General features: G+C 43.5%; 1 protein-coding gene across 1 annotated transcript in view; it reads left to right on the forward strand.

Annotated features, from left to right (window-relative positions):
- Positions 1–25260, forward strand: part of TSPAN7 (tetraspanin 7) — a 58981-nt gene that overhangs the window by 14331 nt on the left and 19390 nt on the right. The gene's annotated exons all lie outside the window — the stretch shown is intronic.

The following is a 25260-nucleotide window of genomic DNA, read 5'->3' on the forward strand; positions in this document are numbered from 1 at the left end:
GGGGGTTTATTCTTTGCTTTGTTCCAAAGCTCCTCCATCCTTTTGCCTGAGAGGTTTCCCACCTTTACCACTCAGGCAGAGTTGCCATTTGTTTATCTCCATCTCCATAGCAGATGGCCACACATCCCAATTTTCAGTGTTTGAAGGGAGGGCAGAGCAGGAGCAGCAGCTGCTGCCTGCCCCCAAAGAAAACCTGAGGGAAATGCCAAGGTTTATGTCCATTGGTGTTGCATTCAGCCATTGCTGAATTCTGCACAGAGGAGACTTCAGAAAGCGCTGGTTTTGTTCAGCATGTGGGACAGTTCTGTGGCAGCCTGAATTTCACCAGAGACCCAGTGTGTGTCCATGTCCCACTGAAATACCTGTGAAGTCCCAGCCTTCCAGCATCACAGAGGATGTTTTGGAGAGAGCAGAAATGCTCCAGCACAGTAGGAGATACAGTGCCTATGAAGCAAACATCTTATCTCGAAGGGCAGCCCTGGGAGGGCTCTGGCTGATGGAGCCAGGCTGAGACCAGATGGAGTGAGAGCTCCAGAGAAAGGTGTCAGGGCAAAACCAGAGAGCAACATGAGGATACCTTGAGCTTATTATCCCCATCATTTGTAAAGTTTTGACAGAAATTATGCCATAGGAAGGTGCCCAGAGTAGTGTTTCCTTCCCCCTTTGTCCTGTCAATGGTCAGATCATGAGTTTAGTCCATTATTTTGGAATTTTTTTCCAAAGGGACTTTGGTGATAATACCAGAACCTTGTTCTAGCTAGACTGTTAGAGTCATTTCATCCTTGTTCATGGTGTCAGTGTGCCATCCCATGCAGAAACCCGCTAAAAATTAAAACCTGCACTTTACAGGGATGTTCATAGTCTGGATTATACACAAATCCATTATAGGTTATCAGGTAAAATATTTACCATAGGTGTTTTCCCACTGGGAATGACAGCTGGACTTGACTGGATGCTTAAATGTTCAGATGTTTTGAATGAGGAGTCCAAGGGAGGCTCTTGGTTGGTGACAGAGGCAGCATTAAGGGACAATATCAGCCTGTGAACTGCCACAGCATCTCCCAAGCAATAAAACTGCACTCTGCAATCTTTGGTGTTGAAGATGACTGGATCTTAACCCACATAGCAAAAATTTCCTGCTCACCAGAGAATGAATGATCACATGAAACTCTGCTCAATCCTTTTGTGGGGAAGGAGAGAGTGCAAAGATCTTGGGTTTGCAGTGAACCCAGGCGGACTCTACCTCCTGCCTTGGAGAATGGTGTCTCCATCTTATCAACTGCTCTCCTCTGTGTGGCAGAGAGTAGTTTGTCCTTTCCTTCCTGACAGGTGGCTTTTGTGTGAAAGTGAAATAAACTCCCTGTGCTGAAGGTTTCATGCAGTGCAGTGGCTCCAAATCCTGCAGTGCAGCCCACACCTCAGTAGAGGGGTTGTTTCATGGCACTTCAACATTGTGTAGCACCCCTGGGGTGGTTACACCAGGCACTTCTGCACAAAAGTACTAATTTTGTGTATTTTAGCTGCATTTGCTGCGATTTAGCAATTGGTTCTAAATAGCAGCAGGACAGCTCTGTGCTTGCTGTCACACAGGAGGTAGGACTTGGGAGCCAGGAGCTCTGCTTGTTTGTGAAAACATCCCAGCACTGCTGCCTTTGAGCGTCACTCTGGGGTAAATGAGCTCAGGACCCTGCCACCATGGAGCCAGGAGGGGTTTGCTGCTCCTTCTATACAGAAAATGCCTCAGCATTGGAATAGATGATTTTGATTTAAAACCTTCATTTAGCATTTGAGAGAGAGATTTTTTTTTCCCTGTCTGGTTATAATTGTTAAAGTAGGTCAAGGTTGAGATCCAGATCACTGTAAATCACTTCCCTTTAAAGGCAAATGTTTTGCTTTGTGGCCCAAGGGACAGAAATCAAGTCTGACAAGGTGCACAGACCTGCATTTTATTCCTGGCTTTTCTGTGCTGCCTCTGTCATTTTTTTCCCCATCTGGAGAGCAGTGCTTACCTTGCTCTGCTGTGGTGGGGATTAATTAATCCCTCTATTTGCACAGAGCTGTGAACATGCCCAAATGCAACGCAGTTATTTTAATTGCCTCGTGGCTCTGTGCAGCCTCCTGTGACAGCAGAGGCTGGGGATGAATGGAGGGGCACAGAGAGGCCCCTGGGCCACCCCACGTGCTGATTTCTGAGCTCTGCTTGGCACTCCCAGCCAGCCCAGGTGGAGGGGACACCAGGTGTGACAGACCTCTAGGCTGGGCAGGGCTTTGTGCTGATTCCTGTTTTCTGTGCCCTGTGGCTGGACCAGCTGCCAAGGAGCCTTCAGCAAGACTGGCTTGCAGGGTGCAGGTGTGCACTGTTTGCTAAAGATTTGGACATAAATTTAAGAGCCAAGTGGCTGTCTTAAATTATCTGTTGGTGTTCGGAATCCAGGAGGGGATTTGATCTCTGTTAGAAGATGTCAAACCCACCACAGGATGACAGTGTAAGCATCATGTGCAAGTGTCTAAGGATGAAATGGTCACTTAGCCATCCTAAATGTACATTATCAATTCTATGTGTAATCTACCTGGCATTTAAGGCCATAAACCAGATTATTGTCTTTAGAGGGCCACAGGCTTTGTGTATTTTTTTGGCAGAGGGCTCTTTGATACACTTGTGATCTCACCTCCTAGAATTTTCTTTGTTTTACTGGTTCACAGTAAAACAGGGGCAGGTTAAAGGTGTAGCAAGGATTTTTATTACCCAGTTGTAGTTACAGCAGCAAGCATTTGCATACCAGAGATTGATTTTTTCCTAGCATCTCCCTCTACAAAAGAGATGCACTAACAAAGCATGTAGGGCTTCACAGATGGGCTGTAAAAGAACAATAGGAACATTGTAGCTGTGTCTGCTGTGTCATTTCCTTCCATCTTTTCATTTGCTGTCTTTCTCCATCACTCTTCCTTTTTTTTCCCTCTGCCTTGTCATTCCCTATTTGCTTTGCTCCTTGCTGGCAGAGTTATTTGGAGTGGAAGGGGATGGTTCACATCACATGGTGATGCTCATGCAGTGGTACCCTCACCAGCCCAGCCAGCCTGGCTGTTTGAGAGCTGCAGAAAATGCAGTCCACAGCAAGGGAGGGGAACCCAGAATTTACTTTGCTGTCATCATGACAGTGGATCCTTTTCCAGTGATGGATTCAGGACACTTGGGAGGAAACAGAATAAAAGAAAACACAGAGGGGAAGAAAAACTCCAGAAAAACATTTGAGTTACTAATTATGTGCTTGGAAACAAATTTGGGATGACAATGCTGGAGGGACAGGGTTGTCTCTGGTCAGCCCATGGTGACCTGCTGGAGCAGTGCTGTGGGTTTTTCCTTGCAAGGAGGAGTAGTACGGAAAGGACGCTTTTCTTAGAGATGCTTTTCTTAAGTTTCCTAAGCAGAAGAGATGCTGCATAGGTGTAGCTTTCAGAAAATTCAGTTCAGGCATGAAAGAGGGGCTTGTGGAGGAAGCTTGAATTACGCCACTCCACTGAAGAAGAAAAACAAGACTTGATCATAGCTACAAAAATCCATACAGGAAAACCACATTGTGCCACCATGTTTCTGTGACAAAATGCAAACGCCATTCTGACCATGCACATGCTCACTGCATTGTCTGGAAAGATGTATTTTGATCCAGTAACAACTGGGTTTCACCCACCTTTATTTTGTCAAGTTAAGCTGCATTATGCATGCCTGCTAACTGGAAGTTTTGGTGGCCAAGGGAGCTGTGGTGTGAGATCTGGATGTTTGCTGGGAAATCAGAACTTGGAGCTGACAGACTCAGCCCATGCCCCTCTTTAGAGTGATGCTAGTGTGTTGTGAGGTATGGATTTCTGTCATTCCCATCTTTCTTCACATTCTTTGCCACAATTTAAAGGACTTAATGTTGGCATTTGCTATAAAGCAGCACCTGCAAGAGTGATAAGTGATTATCAGCACAGATGGTTGTCCATGTATGTGTCACTGCAATATGTTCTGACCTGCCTTCTTCATTTAAAGCCCTCTAAAGTTCCCTTTGCTTTCTTCCTGCCATGGACTGCATTCCACAAAATAACCCAAAGCCTTCTTGAGGGCACTCTCTTGGGCATCAGTTTCCTGTTGGCCATCCCTGGAGCTGCTTTACACCCTTGCCAGCATCCCTCATGCTTCCTGCTCTGATGTGAGCTCCTCCTCCTGAAAAAAAAAAAAAAAGAAAACAAAAAAACAAAAACTAATTTTCTTGCCTTGGGTAATGTTCATTCTACTAATGCACATTGCTATGATAAGAGGAATGACTGTCACTTGAGATAGCTGGGAAAGGAAACGAGGAATTTATTCAGCACAGTGCAAATTGTATTGCTTTCTCTTCCAGGGAGCCAGCAGGTACCAGTGGTCGGTGTGAGGTGGAGAATTGCTTGGTATTGGATCTGTGGCTGTGATCCTCACCATGCACATGCTGTGCCTTCCTCATCCATTGCTTGCTTCTGTCTCCTTCTTTCCCCAAACATGGAAGGATAGAGGCTGTTGTCTTTTATTCCCTGGCTGATGGAAGAGCAGAGCCTTTACACTTCTCTTCCTATGGATTGTGTCCTTGCTGTCAAAACCTCCTGTGAGGGCCTTTCTGCTGCCTTCCTGCTCAGCCCAGCAGGGTTCCAGGGCTCCTTTCCATCATCCCTGCCTGGGCTGGCAATCATGTCCTCACACACCAGACCTTGTGCTCTGAGTGGTGGGAGGCTGAGCCTGCCTTTGGGTTCTGCCACCTCCATCTGGGGGAAAACAATATTCCTGTAGAGTTGGGGCCCCTGGGGTGGGGAGGCAAAGTTCACAGCTTGGCTTTCAGCAGAAATGCTCAGGCTCTCCCATGTCACAGACGTCTTATGAAAAATCCTTTCTTTAGGATTTTTCCGCTTGAGAAGCTGAGAGGCCTCAGGAACAAAATGTAAACAATGGTTATCTGCTGCTGTGGAATGCAACAGGTGGGTCTGTGATTGGTCTCAAGCAATTGTTTCTAATTAATGGCCAATCACAGTGAGCTGGCTTGGACAAAGAGTCTGAGCCACAAGCCTTTGTTATCATTTTTTCTTTTTCTATTCTTAGCTAGCCTTCTGATGAAATATTTTCTTCTATTCTTTTAGTATAGTTTTAATGTAGTATATATCATGAAATAATAAATCAGCCTTCTGAAACATGGAGTCAGATCCTCGTCTCTTCCCTCATCCTAAGACCCCTGTGAACACAGTCACACTCCCACACAACTTTGGCTGCTGGCTCAGTTGTCAGTGCCCTGGGTTTGGTTTGGTTTGGTTTGGATTGGATTGGTTTGGTTTGGTTTGGTTTGGTTTGGTTTGGTTTGGTTTGGTTTGGTTTGGATGGAAGGGAGGAGGTTGGATGGAGTAATCCCTGTGGCCCCTTCCTCAGGCTTTACTCTTCCACAGGATGCTTTTCCTTGGCTTTCTCAGCTCCACCTGCCCGTGCAGCTGGTGGTGTGGGAGCTGTGAGCAGTGCTTGGCTGAGTGGAGGTGTCACTGAAGCCTTGCCACGTCCTGCAGTTCCACCTGGGACTGAAGCAAGGCTGCACCATCACTTTCTTACCTTCAGTCACCTCGTGCAGCTCTACACCTGCCAGGTCTATCATGTGCTCACTCAACCCTCCAAAGTCTGGTTTTTGTCTCCACTTTCCAGGATAAGAGGCCTTGGTCAGATGTGTTTGGAGCAGGGACCATGACCTGAAGAAGGCAATCCCTTCCAGCAGGGTCTGGCTCAGTGTCCCTGGTTGTTCTGGCCCTCATCTGGATCTCATCTCTGCTGCCCTGAGCAGCTCTGGGCTGTGAAATGGGAAACAACACCCTCTTGATTTTCAGTCTGAGGAGAACCAAGGCACGACCTTAAACCTTGAATATACTGGAGTGGGGTTTTGTAGGAGAAAGCCATTTGAGCAAAACCCACCAGGTTTATTTGTGAGTTTGTACGGGGTGAAGGGAGTGGCTTGGTGCTCAGTTTTGATCAAAATATATTTAGAAGCAGGTCAATTACACACAGCACTCCTCAGCTTTCATTTCCCTGTCAGTCATTAGAAATGTTGCATTTTTGTTGTCTTTCACCTCTAAATTGAAATAAAGGAAATAAATTTTATTAGAGTATCTCTATCACTACCTCTTAAATGCTTAAATTTGGTTCAGAACTGAGTATTAATAATTGCATTGTATTCATTTATTTTTAACTTGACTCTAAGCCTGAAAGCAACCAAGCAGAAAAAGTATTTAATAACCAGCAAACTTAGAGGAGCAGAACACATAGCCCAGTGCTGTTAACATCCTTCAGCAAAAAAGATTAAGTACTGCTGTCGTCATTTAAGCTTTGGGGGGGTGGGAGAAGGGAGAGAGGAGATGTCTGATCCACTTAATGCAAAGTATAAATTGATGTCATTTTAATTTTCTTCTTATAAGATTTACCACTTTACATGTAAATACCAGGCAGCACTGTGGCTGTGCTGGATTTCTGATTCATATGGAGAATGTGTTCATCTGCTGGAACTTAACTGATCACACTGAGTTAAGGGGAGGATAATAAAAAGCTATGGAGTGAATAATGGAAGGATTTAAAAATGAGGCATGGGGGGCAGAAGATAGGATACAGAGTAATTTTGGAGGTAAAACTACAGTTGAGATTAACAATATATTTCTGGACATCTGGCTGATCTAAAGTCTGCCTGATGATTGTCTTGTAATTGTTAAACCTGCTGTCTTTATGTGTGGGATTAGGCCTTTTTAAATATGCATGCAAACGGCAAAATGGGTATTGATTCTGTGCAGCATAATTTGTGTGGATCTTAGTTTGGAGTCAAATGGAGTTTATTTCTACTTTAGTTCACACATACTCTGATCTTGTTTGGCTTTTTTCTGAAATGCAATGTCAAAATGAGCATCTGGGAGAAGCTTAGTGATAGAGAAAGAGTTTAAAATAAAAGTTACCATTTTTAGAGGAATTGATTTATAAAGGAAAAATGAACATCTTTTTAGTTACTAAAAGTGTATCTTCTGAACAATTGTATTAAATTTAGCATCTAAAAATCCTGCATCTGTATTTAATCCCTTTCACTGCCACAGATCTTTAATTAAAGACTCTTCTATCTTTATGCCAATTAGTTTGAGATCCTAACCTTTGTGCTTAACAGAAATGGTTGCAGGAGCTCTGCTGACATCTTCAGTGCTGCTTGTAAAGAGAGAAAACTCCAGGAAAAACCCATCAATATCAGCCCCCATGGAAACACCCGAGCATTTCATTAGCGGCTGTAAGCTGCAGCGACAATGAGCTGGAGGGAAGGCTTTATTAGGCCAGAGGTGGTAAATGGAAAATTTGCAGCAGAAAATCAAAGTTTGATCATGAACAGCTCCTCACAACTGCAAACAGCGTCTTATTGTTCGTGGGTTTGCATTTCCACCATGCCCTGATCACAACTGTGTCAGGCCGCGTAATAAATAAATAACCCAACCTTCATGAGCAGGAAAAAACAAAATGATGGCTCAGAGCCAGCCAAAGCTGCTCTGCAGCCATCTGCTCAGCATCAGCCCAGCACCAGCCTGCATGCTGTGACCAGGGAGTACAGATCATTCCCCAAGGCCTGATGGTCAAAATGTCACTGATTTTATGTTCTTTGCTGAAGATATTTAATGTGATATTAAATTCCTTACAGCAACCATCTCCACTGGTGTTTTAGCTACATGTCTGTATTAGAAATCCACTGTAAAAATGTTGTGTCTATATTAACAGGCTGAGGGTAGGGAGAATACTTTGATTTGCTGTTCTAAGATGGTTTAAATAGAAAAAAATGAACACAGTTCAAGGGATGTAAGAGAGGGGACAGATTAATGCTGGCATGAGAGCAGTCAGAAAAGGAGGTGTTCATGTAGAGTCACATTTCCATTTAGGTACCTAAAAGTGCTGATAGGTCCTGAAGTTTTCAGATGGTCAGGCTGCTGGACCTCTGTGCAGGGAAAGACAGCCTGTGGAAATTGGGTGCCTGTTTTCTACTGCATTGTCTCTTCTGAGTATCTTGGTGCTTTTGAAATGTCCTTATTTACATGCTAGGCTTTTTACATCTCTGTATTCTGGTTTAAGTGGGTATGGAAGCTGCGGCCTCTGTATTTTATCCTCTGCCCTGTGATGCCCATTCTTGGGGGCAGTCTTCATGCTTTAGCAGTGTTGACAACCAAAGTCAACACTGCGTTTTTGGACAAGAGATGGAAGAAGGAAATAGAGGACATGGGAGCTCCCAACTCTGGTTTAGGGTTTAGATACCTAAAATCTGTTCATATAAGTTACCTGTAGTCTACAAAGTGTTTTCACAGATGGAGAATTCTAAGCCTTTATTTCAGTTCTGCTGTCAGTTCAGGCAATATTTTGTGGGCGTGGATGCTCTTTGTCCTTGGGGTAGATAAACCCTCTTAGGTGTTAAAAAAGTGACACCTGAGAACATTTTTCAAGTAATGCTGGGTGGATTTAGAGATTTAGAGAGATGGGGATTGAAAGTGTAGCAAAAATTGTCAAGTGTAGCAGGAATTGCCAAGTTGGAACATAAAAGCTGTAAATGAGATGTACCCTTATTCTTTTTTTCCCAGCCAGCTCTAATTTAAACTGGCTGTGTAACCAATTTTAGGTGTGATCCACAGAGTCACGTCAGCCATGCGTGCTTGCAGAAAGAAAAGAGTTAAGAGCATGACTGAAACTGCCAATAAAGCTGCCCTTAGACCTTGCACTGTCATGAGCATCCCTGGTGCTGCTGCTGAAGGAACCCCCTGAGCAGCCCAGAAAACTCTGATTTCTGCAGCAGTCATGGTGCCTTCCACACTCATGGTGTAATAATCTGAGTGTGGACAGCTCAAATCATACTGTGCTCCAGAGATTTCATCAGGGCTCTGGTCTGTAGTACCCATGTTTCCATGTGCTGGAAGCACACAGTTTGCACAAGCATTTTTCATGCCTGCTTTGCCCTGGTAGCTAATGCTCACCTTTTGAGCAGCTGGTGCAGGCCTTTCATCTGGAATTCCTGAGCTCTGAGACCAGGTTGTGCCAGAAATCTGTGTACACATTAGGATATTAACACATAGGACGTTACACAGTTATTCAAGTTCCTTCTGTTTTGGTGTGCAATGCCTCCATTTCCTCCAGAGTCCTCTGTGTGCCAGTGCTGGCCATTTTCATCCCCAATAAACTTTCCTTAGGGTGTCCCTCATTTTTTGTGACACTCATAAAAGCAAGTCAGCTCCAATGCTTGCAGAATTTCTCTAATAACTCCTGCTGGCACAGGTGATTGCAGCTTCCCCTGTGTTGGCAGCTCCTTTGTCATCAGGCTGTTTCAGTGCAGCTTTTTTGTGTTTTCCACATGGTGCTCTGTCAGCAGGTTTCCTGCAGGGAGCTCAGATGGTTCCTGTGGTATTTCTGTTGTATAAAAAGTGAGTCAGCTTTTCAGAAAGGGTTATTTGGGTTAATTTGCAATAACCAAGCTTCAGTGAGCCTTGCTTTCTGCATGGTTTTATCCTACTTCCTACTTTCCTCTGTGCCTTCACTTAACAAAGCAAGTCAGACAAACTAGAAAAAAAAATTTTTATGTTAATTTTTTTTTGTGGTCGAAGTAGAACATCTGTTTAAACTAATAAAACATTGGGGTTTTGCTTCATTTAGTTGCAGTAATGCAGGCAATGCTGCTAAAGACGTACACTGATCATCTGGATATGAAAGTTAATGCTCGTTTTAAGTTTTTAAAAGAATATTTTCATAATATTCCTTTAAAAATTGTTGCATTTTGATGGGATATTGAGAGTTTAAGAAATAACAGTGAAGATAATACCTTGCTGATGGCTTGCTTCCAGATGCCACCCATTCCAAGAAGTGGAGGCAATGGCTCATACCCAGTGGTATGACCATGCCCGATGGTAGATGTTGCAAGAATATTATTTTATTTTCAATAGGTGGGCCCTAGTTTCCCATTTATATGACACTTTATCAGCTTGTACAATGAAATCTATATCTACATTTACTTAACTTTTTTTCTAATATTTCTAATTTTTTTTTTACTTTCTTCTTGTATTTGCATTCCTAAACAGTGCAGTTGCTGTAATGATGCATCAGGGGTGTATTTACTTGTGCTGACATTAAAATATCCATTTGAATGAGAGAATATTTTCCTCAACAGAAGTGTAAATGTGTTTTAGAAGCCCTTACAGTTCTGTATTGATCAGTAAATTTGACTAAAGTAAGTTCAGCTTACTTTGTCATGTTGGCATAAAGCATTTGCCTCTGTTTGAGCAATTCCATTGGGGAAGAGGGCAAAGTACATAGAAAGAACATTTTTTCATTATAGTTGAAGCATTGCTTTGCTTTGAGGCATCTCCTGGGGTGCACTTACCTAAGCGTTGTTTTGTAAGGCAGCTTGATCTCACAGAGGCATCATTTATCCCATGTGGAGCATTCCTGGGATGTGTTCTCATCTGCACACCCATTTATGCATTTGTGCCTTGGTATCCAGCCACAGCTTTTTGCCTCTGTGAATAACGTGCATCTAAATCTAAGCCTAGGTTTCTCCGGTAATTTCTCTAGAAAGACACAAAGTGGCGGCATCCAGCCATAGCTTTTTGCCTCTGTGAATAACATGCATCTAAATCTAAGCCCAGGTTGCTCTGCTGAACAAAGTGTTCAGCCCCACTCCCTGAGCCAGAGGGACCATCCAGAGCTCCCAAAAATCCCTCTCCTGTCTCTGGCAACCCCACACTGCTCTTGGAAGGGATGCACCAAATCCCTTTTCCGTGTCTAGGACATGGATGTGGTTGGTTGGATGTTTCTCCTGTAATTTCTCTAGAAAGACACAAAGTGGGAACCCGGAAGGTGGATGGTAAGAACTTGGTGGCCTGAGAGACAAAGGTTTTTGCTTGATCTCTTGAAATGGTGTAATGGTAGAAGGGGTTAGTTCTAAGCCATTTGCATTTTGCACAGAACTTTGTAAGTCAGATTGTTTGTCTTTCTTGCTGTGTTACAGAGTGGTACTTTTTCCTTTATTGACAAGGCATTCATCTGGTGTTTCATTCGTGGTGTTTGGGTGACTTACAGGTCAGTGAGCTTCAGTGTGCTTGATTCACAGTGTATCTGGAATATCTTTTGAAAATACGCCCCTCCTGGCACAAACAGAAGATCAATTTTTGTTAATTTTAGATACTCACATTTCTTGATGTGGCGTGTTTTGGGTTGCTTTCTACTGATCTTGATTCTGGGTTTCTACAGCTGCAGCGCAGCAAAATGCGCTGCAGAATGCATGAAGACTTTGCAGTGTAGAAACTTGCAACTGAAGTACCAAGTTGAGTGTAGGTGAGGTGGGAATGGAAATGCCCATGTGGGAAACTGCCATAAGAATCAGAAGGATAAGGGTTAAAGGAACAGCATCTTCTGCTATAGAGGATCCTTTGTGTGAGGTTCAATCGAGGAACCAAACAGCAAGAAAATAAAGAATGATATTAGACTCTCTCAGAGAAGTTCCTGTCACTTGTCGGGTTGTGTCTTCTCCAGACACTGATTTTGGAGCATTCCCTGTCAGTAACACTTAGATGGGAATAACATATTTTGGTTTTGGAGAAGCAGAACTTGCTGGAATTGTTTGGCAGGGCTGCCACAGCTGGAAGCAGCCTTTGTTTTCTCCCTGTGAATCCTTGGAAAGTGTAGATTCCCAAGCTTTCACCTCCACAAGATTCAGGAAGGAGAGCTCCCCAACAGCCTGCTTGGAAACCAGAGGGTCCCCCTTTTAATATAATCCACCTCAAAATGCAGGTCTAAATAATTCTGTATGTTAATTAAGTAGGCAGATGTGGTCCTTTTGCATGTGCCTGGAGTTTGGAAGAGAGCTCTGCTGTGTGTTAACATTGTGCTTGGCAGCATGAGGTGGAAAAGGTGTGTCTGGTCTTTTCCATACTGTTTGGTGCCAAGGTTTTTAAATTTTTTTTCCCTTTAATTACTGTTGTTATATATGGATGAGTGTTGCAGTTTGATTTTTGTGTCCTTCCTTGCTGGTACTGCTGCTCTGTCATTGCTCCCAGGCTCTGATATCCTGGGCTGAGAGAAGCTTAGGATACAGGAACTTCTCTGAGAGAGTCTAATATCATTCTTTATTTTCTTGCTGTTTGGTTCCTTGATTTGGTAAGCCACCATGGTGCTGGTGTGCCATCCTGGATGAACAGTGTGCATCAGCTGCAGCCAGCTAGGATGGCAAATTTGGGAGCCTCATCCCTGCCTGGAGGCACTCACAGAACAGTCCTAGTGACAGCTGCTGACAGGGAGTAGTAAGGGCTGGTGGAGTAAAAGAGGAAAGCTTGGTAGAGTAATCAACTAGGAGTTTTTATGGCTCATGCTCAGCCTTTTAAAGTTTTCTATTTTCTGTTGTTAGTAGGTGGTTCCCCAAATTGGAACCTATAAAGAGCAGAGATGGGGCTTGAATAAGATCAACTGGCAACAGTGCAAACATGAATTTTACAACAACTACTCAAATGAAATAAAACAGAATGATGTGTATAATGATGGTAACATTAGCTTGCCTTACTGCTCCTATGAATGCTAGTAAGATAAATATTGAATATCTGTAAATAAACTAGCATTATACCAGCATGAAACCCCCCTCCAAACTGTAATTCTTCTTGAGAAAGATGCAGTGGTTTTCTTTAATCTTTCCAACAGGGGCTCTGCAGTGAATCATTTCCTTTAATTGCTGTTCTGAAACACATAACAGGTTTTTTAATGCCTACTTTTTATATTTGTCTTTTTTCTTTCCGTTAATTGCAGTACTTCCATTCAAGCTTGAAAATGAAATTGCTTCCTCAACATATTTCTCCTCTGCTTTATGTAAACATAGGGGGTTTATTAGCCCAATTTCCAGGGAAGATGGAAGTGCACGAACACTGAGCACACAGAGAGGCTTTAGTCAGCTGTTGTAGTCACAGGCACTTTAAAGGAAACTCAGAAGAGTTGGCAGGCAGAGCAAACCTCATCTCCTTCTCTCACTATTGAGAATTTATCTCGTGCCTGAGGGACTGAAGAGCAGCACCAAAATCCAGTGGGATGGATGCTCACCTCTGCCTCTCCAGTGCCTGCTCCAAGAGGCTCAGAAAGGCTTTGCAAGTTGCACTCTGGAACTGTGTGCACCAGAGCCAAGGATCAGACAAAGTCCTTCCCTTCCTTTCCTTTAAACAACCCACTTGCTTAATATATTTGCATTGATTGCAGATTTGGTTAGCAAGTATGTTAACTGAATATTAAAACCTGATTACAGCTGATGAGATGAACAGGAATAAAGAAGCCTGAAAGTATTTAAAAATTAATCATCTTTCATAGCAATAAGATATGCAAAATCCCACACAGTTTGGTCCATCTGTCATTTAGGACATCACTGCAGCTCTTTCAGGAAAAGAAAACTTGAAGGATTAAGCAGCAAGTGAGCCTCAAGTACTGGATGTAGAAATCCAAAGAGTTTGATTTAAAACCCATGAGTAATCCATCCCTTCTGCAAATCTCATACTGCATCTCAAATAGCAGGAGCAGTCCTGCTCAGATTTGGGGTATTTTGGTGGTTTTGCCAAGGGCCAGGTGGAGGCTCATGGCAGGGATGCAGATGGAAGCAGCAGCCTTTGCCTCCCAGGGCTCTTCCCAAGGGGACTGGCAGCAGCTCAGGCACAAATGGCTCAGCCATTTCAGACATTTGTCCCTGTGCTCCCACGGGAGCTGTGGCAAAGCTTCAGGCTGGGGTGAGGGAATCCTGCATGATGGCATCCCACAGCTGCTGGACCCATGCCAAAGAATGAGTTTCAGTTGGTGGGAGAGCTGTGGTTGAAAGGCTTTCCTGGAGGCATCACTGTGCTGATGGGGAACAGAGTTGCAGGTCACTTTTGTCTTTGGTATTGTAATTATCTGGTATTTTTTACTGGTTTTGCTGTTGTGGTGGTGGTGGCTTTTGGGGTTTTGTTGTTGTCCTTTCTGTTGCTGAGGTTCTTTTGTGTTGCTTTGGTTTGATTTGATTTTTTGGCTTAGTTTGCTTTTGATTGGGTTTTTTTTGGTTTTTTTCTTGCAGCGTTGTTTTGGTTTTCATACTAATCAAACATCTGGGTTGAAATTTTTTAAGTTTTGTTTCAGCTCTGGCTGAGATTTTTTGGTTTTGTTTCAGCTAGAATTTGAGTGCAGGCTACATAGAAAATTTCTTTTCCCATGCAAGCACATATGCTCATACACACTCAAAGGGGTCAGCATTTGAACGAGGCAACTCTGACATGTAGCAAAACCCATAATATATGAGGAATAGGCCTTTATTTTCAGACACATACTCAAGTGAATCCCCACAAACAGGAACTCCAGTGTCTCAACCATTTAAGCACCAGTATATGTGTATGTATAGGAATGTAAAACACAATTCAGTTGTTTCTTTTAATTTCATCCAGTTTTGGTGAATGGTTACAGGTCCTAAACTGTTTTGAAATCATATTTATAAGCCATGGTGTGAAATTTTGATTCTGCAGTTCTGTTGGGATTTGGGGCAGATATTTCCTTCCTCTCTCTAAAAAAGCATTGAAGTATTAAAAGCAGCTTTTGGCTTTGGCTCCTGTAGCAGGAGCAGCACATGAAAACCAGAGCTGTGCACAAATGAACAACAAAAAAGTGTGAAACTGTTGTGTAGATGCAGAAGCAGAGTGCTGGACCTTGGCTGGGAAAACTGGGCTGGTTTAGAGCAGAACAAACCTACTTTTTGCCATCTTTGGCCTTGTTCAGTTACCTTTTTTGCTTCCTTGACTGTGTTGCTGCTTGTGTTTGGGAGGACAGGCAGTAGCTGAGGTGTGGGTGAGAGCAAATGCAGATGGCTATGGAGAACATGGTTGGTTTTGAAGGACTGACCTGGGTATGCTGAACTGAAAACATTTTATTTTTCATGTGAGCTGTACAGCAGCACAGTGGGGATCCATCCTGTGTGCACTGCCTCCAAAAGCAGACCTCCAGAAAACACTGGAGCATGCTGCCTGAAGAACACAAGAGGAGAACATGGCTCATGTGAAAGGAGAAAGGGAAACAACCAGAAGTCTTAATGATGGAATAAATGTTTCCTTTCTGGGGAAAAAAAACAATAAAACAGCCCCTCAGTAGGAATGGCAGTCCTCAGCCCATTCTGAGTATGATCAGGAGAATGTAAAGAACCAGTGATTTTCCATAAAATGGGATCAGGACATGAGGAGCTTGGTTGCAATAATAAAATCCTTTTTCAGCTTTAGACACAACCTTATCATTACTTGTGCCCTCGAGCTGATTTTTGGATGGACTGAACTGAAATTAGTGCTGCAGCTGACGACCTTCTTGCCAGAGGCAGCCTGGCTCTGCAGGGATGGAGGCTGAGACCCCACTGTCCCCCTTCCCCTTCACAGCTCCAGCCTTTTAGGCATTCAGTGGGACCCCCAGCTCTCCACTGGTGCAGCCCCCATCCCCTGGTGAAGGGATGAAAGCTGGCACCCTTTGCAGGCTCTGGTTGTGTTGCTGTTTTCCCCTCCATCCCTCTCCCAGAGGAGGAGGCTGCTCCCACCCTCACCACCCTGATTTGCGCCCTCCATGAGTTCACGGCCAGCGTGGGCTCAGTGTTCCCAGCTGGGCTGTCCTGGGGCTTAACCAGCTCCCTCTTGTCCTTGGAGTGTAACCCCCCACTGCAGGTTTATATCCCCTCACCCCACCTCATCTGCACACAACTCAACTCCTGCTCAAGGGACTCCCCAGCACCTCCTCATCCCTCACTCCTGCCATGGACCTGCTGCAGCATCACCTCAGCTTCCTGAAACAGCCTCCTCTGGGAATTCCTCACCTTTGGAAATGCTCCTCTGGGAATTCCTCACCTTTGGAAATGCACCACTGCCTTGGGTGTGCTGTATGTGTGTGCCGTGAGTGGTTCCTTGTGGTGTTTGTGAGGTCCCCAGGACAAGGTGAGAGATGAGAATTTGACTCCATGTTCTCAGAAGGCTGATATATTATATTATATTATATTATATTATATTATATTATATTATATTATATTATATTATATTATATTATATTATATTATATTATATTAATGAATGCTATACTAAAGAAAGAGAAAGGATACATCAGAAGGCTTCACAAAAATTATAATGAAAGCTCATGACCGATGCAGAGTCTGACACAGCTGGATGTGTTTGGTCATTAAGTTAAAACAATTCACATGGAACCAATCAAACATTCACCTGTTGGTGAACAATGTCCAAGCCACGTTCCAAAGCAGCAAACACAGGAGCAGCAATCAGATAATTATTGTTTTCATTCCTCTCTGAGGCTTCTCAGCTTCCCAGGAGAAAATCCTGGGCAAAGAGGATTTTTCAGAAAATATCATGGTGACAGTTCCTCATCAGCACCGTGGTCAGCTGGCATTCAGAAATCCTTTTCCTCCACTATTATTTGCAAATTCAGGGACTTGAAACTGCTGGAATTGGTCCCAGCACCATGACCTTGCAGTTGTTACTACTGAATTTATCATCTCACACCTCAGTGCCATATTCTGCTTTTTCTGAAGGTTATTGGGACTGTAGTGGCTTGAATAAAAAATTATTCTGAAGGAGTTTCACACCACTGCTGTTGTGTGCAGTGACTAATGAGCTTGTACTTCTCTTTTTAATTCTTTTCAAGTTTTCTTACTGCTAAATGCAAACTTTGTAAGGATGTTACGTGTGCAGGGAGGAATTTATGTGCTGATTGATCCATTGAAATTACCAAAACTCCTTGACTGGGGTCTCTCTCAAACTCTTCTCTGCCGTGGTCAGTCCTGAGGAACAAGGGAGCCTTTCCCTTGAAGCCTGATTCAGCCTGGGCTTTGGACACAGTGTGACTCTCATGGGCATTTTTCAGAGTGTTTCAGAGGCTATTTTTCAGTGTGTTTCCTTTTATTCCTTTGCTTTGTCCACATAGGGATTATAGAAATTTAGATTTTGCCTTGATTTATTAGGAGGCAGGCAAACAACAAGAGTATTTAAGAAACAAAGTATTTAATTAGGGGTAGTCTTGTTTCAAAACATTTTATTGTCTTGCATTTTTCATCATTTCAAGTCTTATATCTCAGTAAAATAGGTGAACTGTTTTAAAATTTGAGGCCAAGCTATGTCATGCTGTGTAAACAACATTTCTGTCACCTCTGTGAAGGGACTTTAAAGTGAGAGTATGAGGGACAGCTGCTGCATTTAAGCTGCCAAAAACTTTCAGGCCCCACAGGTTAATATTGTCTGGCTGTATCACTCTGCTGATGATCAGTTGGTTCCTTCTGTTCTGTGCACTGCCAGACCTCCAAAACATGCCCAGTTCCTCTGGCTAGGAGTGTGCCTGAGCCTTGCAGAGTGGGATGCTGCTTCTGAAGTCTCCACTCTCTAAGTTCTTTTCCCTGAGATGTTCAGTCATGCATATTTAAAGCTACATTTCAAGAAATTAGGTCTGAAAATTCCCAGCAGAAATGTATTTTTTCGTTTTATTTTTATGCAGAGATGACCACATTTTTGTCTGCCAGTCGGCTTAAAAGATACATCAATTAATAGAGCCACTGGTGATTAAACTGCAAAGCAGAATATCTTCTCTCATTTAATGAAGTGCCTTACATAAAAATAAGTATAATTCTCATGATGAAGAACTTAATTTTACTGAGATTTCCAACTTCTTTTCTGAAAGTGCAAGGTGTAATAAAGCTACATGTTCAGCATAAGAATATGGCTGTTTGTTATATCTATTCATCACTGGCATGATATTAGTATAGAGATCAGGTCCCAAATGTCCTTATTCTTCCTGAATCTTCCTACAAGTGGCATGTAATCAATTGTTTCCTTACAGAAAAATTCTCTAAAAATAGGTATTTGCACTGTGTTAGCAAGAAATCCTTAGTTTTGAGCAATGCTGCAAGGTTGTGTTCAAGTTCTTACCTCCCCACTGCAGTCCTTGTTAGTGCTCCTAGGACTTCCTGGGCCATGTCCAATTTTTTATCCTGCAGCAAACAAAATTACTGTGATGTTTTCTTCCCTGCTGTTCATTAAATGATCATTGGCCTCTTCTGGTTGCAAGGAGAAGGTTGCACTCACCTCTGTGTGATTTTTAATCTGTTTTCCATACAAAGTGATTCAGTCCTGGTTGTCATTTCTGCCCCAGCCTGCGAGGAAAGCACCATTAGACCTTGGTGTGTGGTTGGTGTATGGATGGGTGGGGGTGCTGGGAGACACCTGGGTTGTTTATAAAATATCCACATCCTTTCAGAGGTCATTTAACTCTGTAGTTGATAGAGGCACTGTTAAAGTTAGGGATTAGCACACACTCTGTTATCTGCAGAGTTGGTGGTGAGAAGCCAGATCAGCTCCGTGATAATTTGGTATTCACTTTGTCATCTGTGTGACAGCCAATATTTCAATTTCTTTCCATTCTTTTCATTTTTTTTTTACCAGCACTACAGTTTGACCTCTGAGGACCTTAATCTGATGTCAGCTCACCTGGGACAACTATTCATGTTCTTGTAATAGTGTCCCAGCCAGGACAAACACTGAAAATTAAAACTATTATTGAAAAGGAAATAGGATAGTAGTCATCTCACAGAAAGGAGCTGTGCCAGAACAGGTTGTTAAGCTTGACATCAGTGTGTCTAATCAAAATCTCCTCCACTGTGTTTCAGGGCAGATTCAGTGGTTGTCCCCTGACTTGAGTGTGGTGGATACTCAGCTCTGACCCAGTGGTGATATGAAAGCAGAGGCAGCATCCCCCTTACTGTGGCTGGCCTGTGCTGGTATCCCTGAGGATGCTTTCCATATGTAGTTTTAATGCACAGGAATCTCAGTTTTGCTCAGAAACAGCAAGGGCTGTGGTGGACAATCAATGTTGGGACAGCAGCTAGCTCTGGGTGGATGCTGAGCAGCAGGGATCATAAACAGATTCCTGAGGTGAAGGGATGGAGCAAGATTCCTTGTGCTGGACATTCCACACATGCAGCAGGGAGAGAAAACTCTGAGCACTAAGCATGGCAGCCTGCCCAGGTGAGACAGGCAAGGCATCCCAGAGAGGAATGTGGATTAATTTTAGGGCATTTTTCTCTTTAAATCCTTTTGGTTTTGTCTTTTTAGGAAGGAATTATTTACATGGAAAACTGTAGGGAACAAAGAAGAATAAGAGGGACAGGCCTGAGTTACAAGAGCAGAGGGCAGACTAATTATGTTTGGTACTGGGGAAATGTGTTAAGAAATGGTGAAGTCAGGAACTAGAAGACACTGAACACTTACATACAGGAGTGGCCACTACAGGTGTTTTACTCTAACACAGTGACCTTTACAGGCTGTCTCTCAGTTTGCAGAGGGGCCAGAAATGATGATTTATTGGTTTGCAGCTTGTTGCCTTCTTCCAAAGGTACAGCTGGTGGCATCTTCATTTCCTGTTCACTCCAGCAGAGATCAGTCCTGGGCAAAGGTGCCCCAAGCTGGGTTTGCAGGTCTAGTCAAGATCAGCAGATGTGAGGACAGAGAATTCAGGTGTGTTGCTGGCTCACAGGCATTTCCATGTTCTGCTGTATCTTGGCTTAATGCTTTGCCCCTGCCTGTGAAGAGCTGACATTGAGGCCCAAAGGAAGATTTATATTCATTTTAGTCACCTCCCTGCCTGAAGAGGGCTCAGGGGCTGAGGAAGGAGAAGACTCAAAGCCAGCCACTCCCAGTGCTTGACAAGCTGTAAAGCAAGAACATTTTGAATGTGATCCATTGCCTATTTTGGGAAAGTTATAAAATTTTCAGAGGTAGGCCAGTTATTTTTAAGTCTCTCTGGACATGCTTTTAACGCAGGATTTGTTCTGGATGCTGTCAAGGTCGGACGTTTTCTAAGTGAAAAAGTTTCCCTCCTTTGGGGAAATGTCTGGAAGAGCTAATTAGCTGTGTGCCTTGGTCCTCTCTCATTTCCTCACAGCCTGCTTAACCTATTGCTAGACCTTTCAGCTTCAGCCAAGATGGATTGAGATAGTTCTTGTCTGCCTTCCCCTGGCTTCATCCTTTTTATGCACATTATCCATTTTCTCTGGCCTGTTTGAGGAGAAGGTTGCAGGACAGCTGTGCAGGGACAGCATGGCTCCACCAAAATGCAGGGAGGCTGGTGTTTGGAAAAGGAAGTATTTGGAACTGAGAAACTGAAAATGCCGACAACATGGTTATTTTCCTTGTATCTGATTCTTTGCTGCTGCTTTGATTTTAAGTTGCCCACATTTTACATTCATTTAACAAGGTTGAAAATATGAAATGAAATAGAAGAATTATACCTACAGTGAGATCCTCACTAATGAAATTGCCTTCCTGCATGTCAGTTCTGTAGATAAAGAGCTGGTCCAGAGAAATGCTGAGCTCTTCCTGCTGCTTTTGGGGGTAGAAGGGGTTGCTGTGTGCTCTGCAGCAATCAGGAGTGGCTTCCAAGTTTTATTTTGACAGACCTTAGGGATCAGTATTGCTCACATGAGTAATGAACAGGAGGACCTGAATTATGTGGACCAATAAACCAGCAATTCCTTCTGCACATTCATCTTCACCTCTGTAACTGACAAACTTTAAATATTCCATATGGCAATCCTGAGTGTAAATAAGGGTTTGAATTAGGGTCTTGTATTGTATTTGCTGGGATGCCCCGACAAAGGCAGGAATGATACATTTGACTCCATGTTCTCAGAAGGCTAATTTATTACTTTATGATACTCTATTATATTAAAGAATGCTATACTATACTAAAGAATACAGAAAGGATACTTACTGAATGCTAAAAAGATAATAATGAAAACTTGTGACTCTTTCCAGAGTCTCAACACAGCTTGGCCCTGATTGGCCAATGAGTGAAAACAACTCACACCAGAATCCAATGAAACAATCACCTGTGGGTAAACAATCTCCAAACACATTCCATGTGTGAGCACAACACATGAGAAGCAAATGAGATAAGAATTGTTTTCCTTTTCTCTGAGGCTTCTCAGCTTCCCAGGAGAAAAGTCCTGGGTGAAGGGATTTTTTCAGAGAATGTGAATGCCACAGTCTTGAATCTCTGTGGATGTGAGGTGTAGAGCCTTTCATGCCTCCTGTATCAGCAGCAGCAACCTTCAGACCATGCCGCCAGTGCTGTGTGGGTTTTGGGGTGTGAAGACAACAGACTCTTTTAGGAGTGGTGTGCATCCAGTTGAAATGAGTGCTTAGTGTTTTCCTGCTTAATTCTGACAGAACTAAAGACTTTGAGAAGTTATTCTCTGAATACTCCTCTCTGCAGACTTTGCTGCTGTTACCTAGAAGAAGGGGATTGATAGTTTAATCTTTGTTTTGGCACTATTAAAAGAAGGAATTCTCAAACATTTTTCTGTTGCCTTTTTTTGAGGAACTGCATGTGTTTAGTATTAATTCTGATTTTAGGAATGCTGAGCCTTACCAAGGCGTGACTCTCTCTGTATCCTGTAAAGCTGTGGCACACATCCTTGTGTCAGTGCTGTTGGCCACATCTTTGTCTGTGTGTCTCCAAAAAGCAGTTGTTTTATTGGACAAGTGGAGTTAGAGCTGACAGTCAGTTCTGCTGTATTTCTGCCTGCCTGTTGCATGGTAACTTTCCCACCACATCCAGACCTGCAGGTAACACTGGAAACATCTGTATTGATGCTGAAGGAAGGTAAAAGGACTAGAAAGCCTGTCTGACTGAAATCAGTGACTGGTGGGATGTGCCTGTGGTACCACGCTTGAGGAGAGGCAAGAGGCAGAGTTGGGGGGGCAAGGTTGGTTCACAGATAGATTTTGGGTGTTTTTGTTTTTTTTTTTTAAGCCAGAACAATCCAACTCCTCTAGATTAAAACATTCTGTGGGAACATAATGATTTCAGTGGTGTTTTTTGTTAGAAAATGTCCAGGTGGCCCACCTGCTTCATTTCCTGCCATCTCATCAGTCAAGGGCTTCTGGGGTGTGTTTGCTGAGCCTGGGCTCAGAGGCACTGAAATGTGAGACCTGCCACGGCTAAACAATGTGATTTCTACTTGTGTGCAGCCTCTACAATCCTTGCCCTACTTGGATATCTCCTGTGTTTTGGTTTTTTTTTTTTTTCCTTTTAACCTTTAAAATTATTGTGCATTTGAAGGTCAGGACTAATAATGTTTTATGGAATGCTGCATCTCTGGTTTCCTGGCTGAGGAAACATGAGTGCAAGGGGCTTCCACTGCAGTGAACTTTTGTAAGGAAGATATCATCTACCTTTGATGAAATCCAGGATGAAATCGCTTTCTAATAATGTTTCAAACTAGAGAAAGAACACAGAAAAGAAACAGAAAATGCAGGGGAAGTCCATCAAAACAGTGTGGGGGGAAGGACAGGGTGCAAGCATGAAAAAGAGACAACCAAAACCAGCACAAACCACTTGCAAGCCCATTTGTGGACACAAAACCTGTTTGAGTTTCTGGGGCTTGTTGTGATCATAGGAACTGGTCCCAAGCATGGATAAATCAGGCCAGCCCTGGCTCCTGGCAGGAATCTCTCTCGTGATGTTCTCTGGTTGGGTGTGGATATGACCTTTGCCTGTGTTATCCAGGGTGGGCTATTTCTGCTTAAACCAAGGCTTGTATAAAGTCCAAGGAAAACTCTGGAGTTTTTTTCTGAATTAGAAGCATTCAGTAAGTTTGTAACGGGCCTTGAAACTTGTGATTTTGGGTAGCTGTTCTCTTTTGCTTTCCCTTAAAAACACCAAAAGACAGGATCCCACATGTCTACATCTAGGTAGGAATGTCTGGCAGTTGCTTTTTAGAAGGAAACTTCTTCCTTTTTGTTTTTTTGGGAGGTTTTTTCCCTTTGCAAATGCTTGTTTTTCTGTACCACTCCAGATGTCTCATTTGGGGCATCATGGGCTGTGCAGCTGCCAGTTCATTTCTTCTGTGGCTGCTGAGGATCTGGAGTGGAGTTATGACACTTTCCTCACAGGCTGTAGCTGTCATAGCATCTCCAGGACAAATCTTAAAATTCTTGCATATGAAAACCAGGTTTTGCTGTAGGAGTCCACTGGTGGAATTGTACTGCTGCTCTCATGCTCCATGTGTGCTGGCTCTTCCAGGTGTTTGTAACTAAACAAAGCTGTTTGGTTTAGGTGTTTGGATGCTCAGAGGGTCTCTAAAGGTCAAAGAGCTGGTAATCACTTTCCTCTGACTGCCAGGATATCTGAAATACTTTGTACATCTCCTGTTTGATCATTGTCTGAATTGAAACTTTACAGTGGAAAGGGAGTAGGGAAGACTTGGGGGGGGGATTGTGCATTGGAGAAGGTGCTCTGAGTTTCCTTTTAGACCTTTCAGGCGTAAAGGGACACACAACACTCTGCTTTTGCAACAATTCTGTCACAGGTCACAAAATTCGGCTGGTGGAGAGATTTCGGGTCCGAGGAAGGGGATGAAGGGAAGATGTGTGTACTGATGGCGAGTATCAGGAGCAGTGTCTATTCCTGCTCCCTTGTTCTCAGGCCAGCACTGTCCTGGTCTTCTGTCTGCCCAGGTCTCTCCTGCTTTTAAAGAAAAATCTAAAACCCAAACCAGAAACCAGTACATTGATTGTTCCCTAACTGTGTGATGGCACAGAGAGATGGTGATAAAAAGTGTGTCTTGGAAATAAGGAAATGAGGCTTGCCTTGGGGTGGAGGTAGGCATTAGTCACACCACTGCTTGTGTTCTGCTGAATAAAGGTCATGGAAAGGTTTGTAGGGGGAAGTCTTATGGTTTTTTGTCTTCATGAGCAAAATTCCAGCCAGCGTTGCTGCAACCTGAGGGGCATCTTCAGCGTCTTTGTGGAAACATCCCATCCCCTCTGCTCTGTGCCAAGATTCCCAGGGGCTTAGACCTCCCAACAAACTCAGGGAGTTCCTTAAATCCCTGTAAATCAGAGCTCTATTAGGAAGCAGAAGGGGAATAAACCACCAAGAGGCTTTCCTCCTTTTTTCCAAAGTCTGTGTGTGCTATAAATTGAATACTCCCCCTGCCCCTGAGACCTGGGGAAACCAAACTCTTAAAATGCATAGTAAACGGTTAGTAATTGTTTCAAACAGCCAACTAAAAATGCTTTTTATTAGGAGGCTTGGGCTCTCTTTCATATGTGAAGCTGCCTGTTCATTTTGGCAGTGAAGGCTGCTTTTATGCCTCCCTGGGGATGGTGGTAAAACTTTCAGCAGCTTAGGCACAGAAACCAGCCCTTTGTGGAACTGGAGGCGAGAAACCAGAAGTTGTTCTGCAGATTTCCCAGTCCCCTGCAGCTTCCTTTCAGATTTTGCTGATTAATCCACTTTTGTTCAGGACAAGGAGAGGTGAAGTGCAGGGATGGGACAGACTTGGAAGGGCAGTTGCTGTCTGTGGCTTGGTAGGCTCCTCAGTGATTTTTTCTGACATTCAGCTGTTGGGTGCAATAACAGGGATTCAGCATGTTTCACACAGTTGCACTGAAAGATGGACAAGAGCTGGATTTATTCTCATTGCCACTGTGAGCAGGAGAGCAGAAGTCCCTGCTAATCCTGTCCCAAGGTGGCAGCAGAAATGCCAGCACCTGCTGAGGCTGATCAAGGGGAGCAGGGGACACAGAGGGACACGGGGAGCTGGCCGTGTGTCCCTGGGGCTGCAGGAGCAGAGAGCTGTTCTGCATCCTCCCCTGGCAGTGATTACCCTTAGGGGTTTGTCCTTCAGCGGCAGCCTCAATGCAACAGATGCTGGAGTTTAATTCATCTGTCTGTCCCTCTGGAGTTCTTGAGGCTCCCTCCTGCCAGCAGCACAGCGCCAACACATCCTGCAGGATCACTGAGTGCTTTGGAAGGCTTTGGATGCCCTCCCCAGTGGCTCCTGGTTGGAACTCTGCTGGCTGAGAATTTCAGGCTTTCTGTGCTGATAAGCACTGATCCCCAAGAGAACACTGCATTTCACCTGAGTTTGTGGAGAAGGCTTCCAAAATTGGGTGGTAAAACTGAGATTGTAAGTGTGTAGTTTAAATTGAAGTGTATAATATCACATGGTAGAAAAAAATTAAATTTAAGGTTTTAGAATATATAAATAATACATAAAACAAAATAAAAACATAAAACATACATAAAACAAAATAAAAAAATTAAAACAAAAGCTAGTCCTTCTTCTTCACCTTCTTCTTCATAAGTTTAAGTAGTATTGTATAATTAAAAAAAGAAGTCCACATTACAAGCCACAA

This window comes from Geospiza fortis, unplaced genomic scaffold (genome assembly GCF_000277835.1).
Source record: "Geospiza fortis unplaced genomic scaffold, GeoFor_1.0 scaffold20, whole genome shotgun sequence".
NCBI lineage: Eukaryota > Metazoa > Chordata > Aves > Passeriformes > Thraupidae > Geospiza > Geospiza fortis.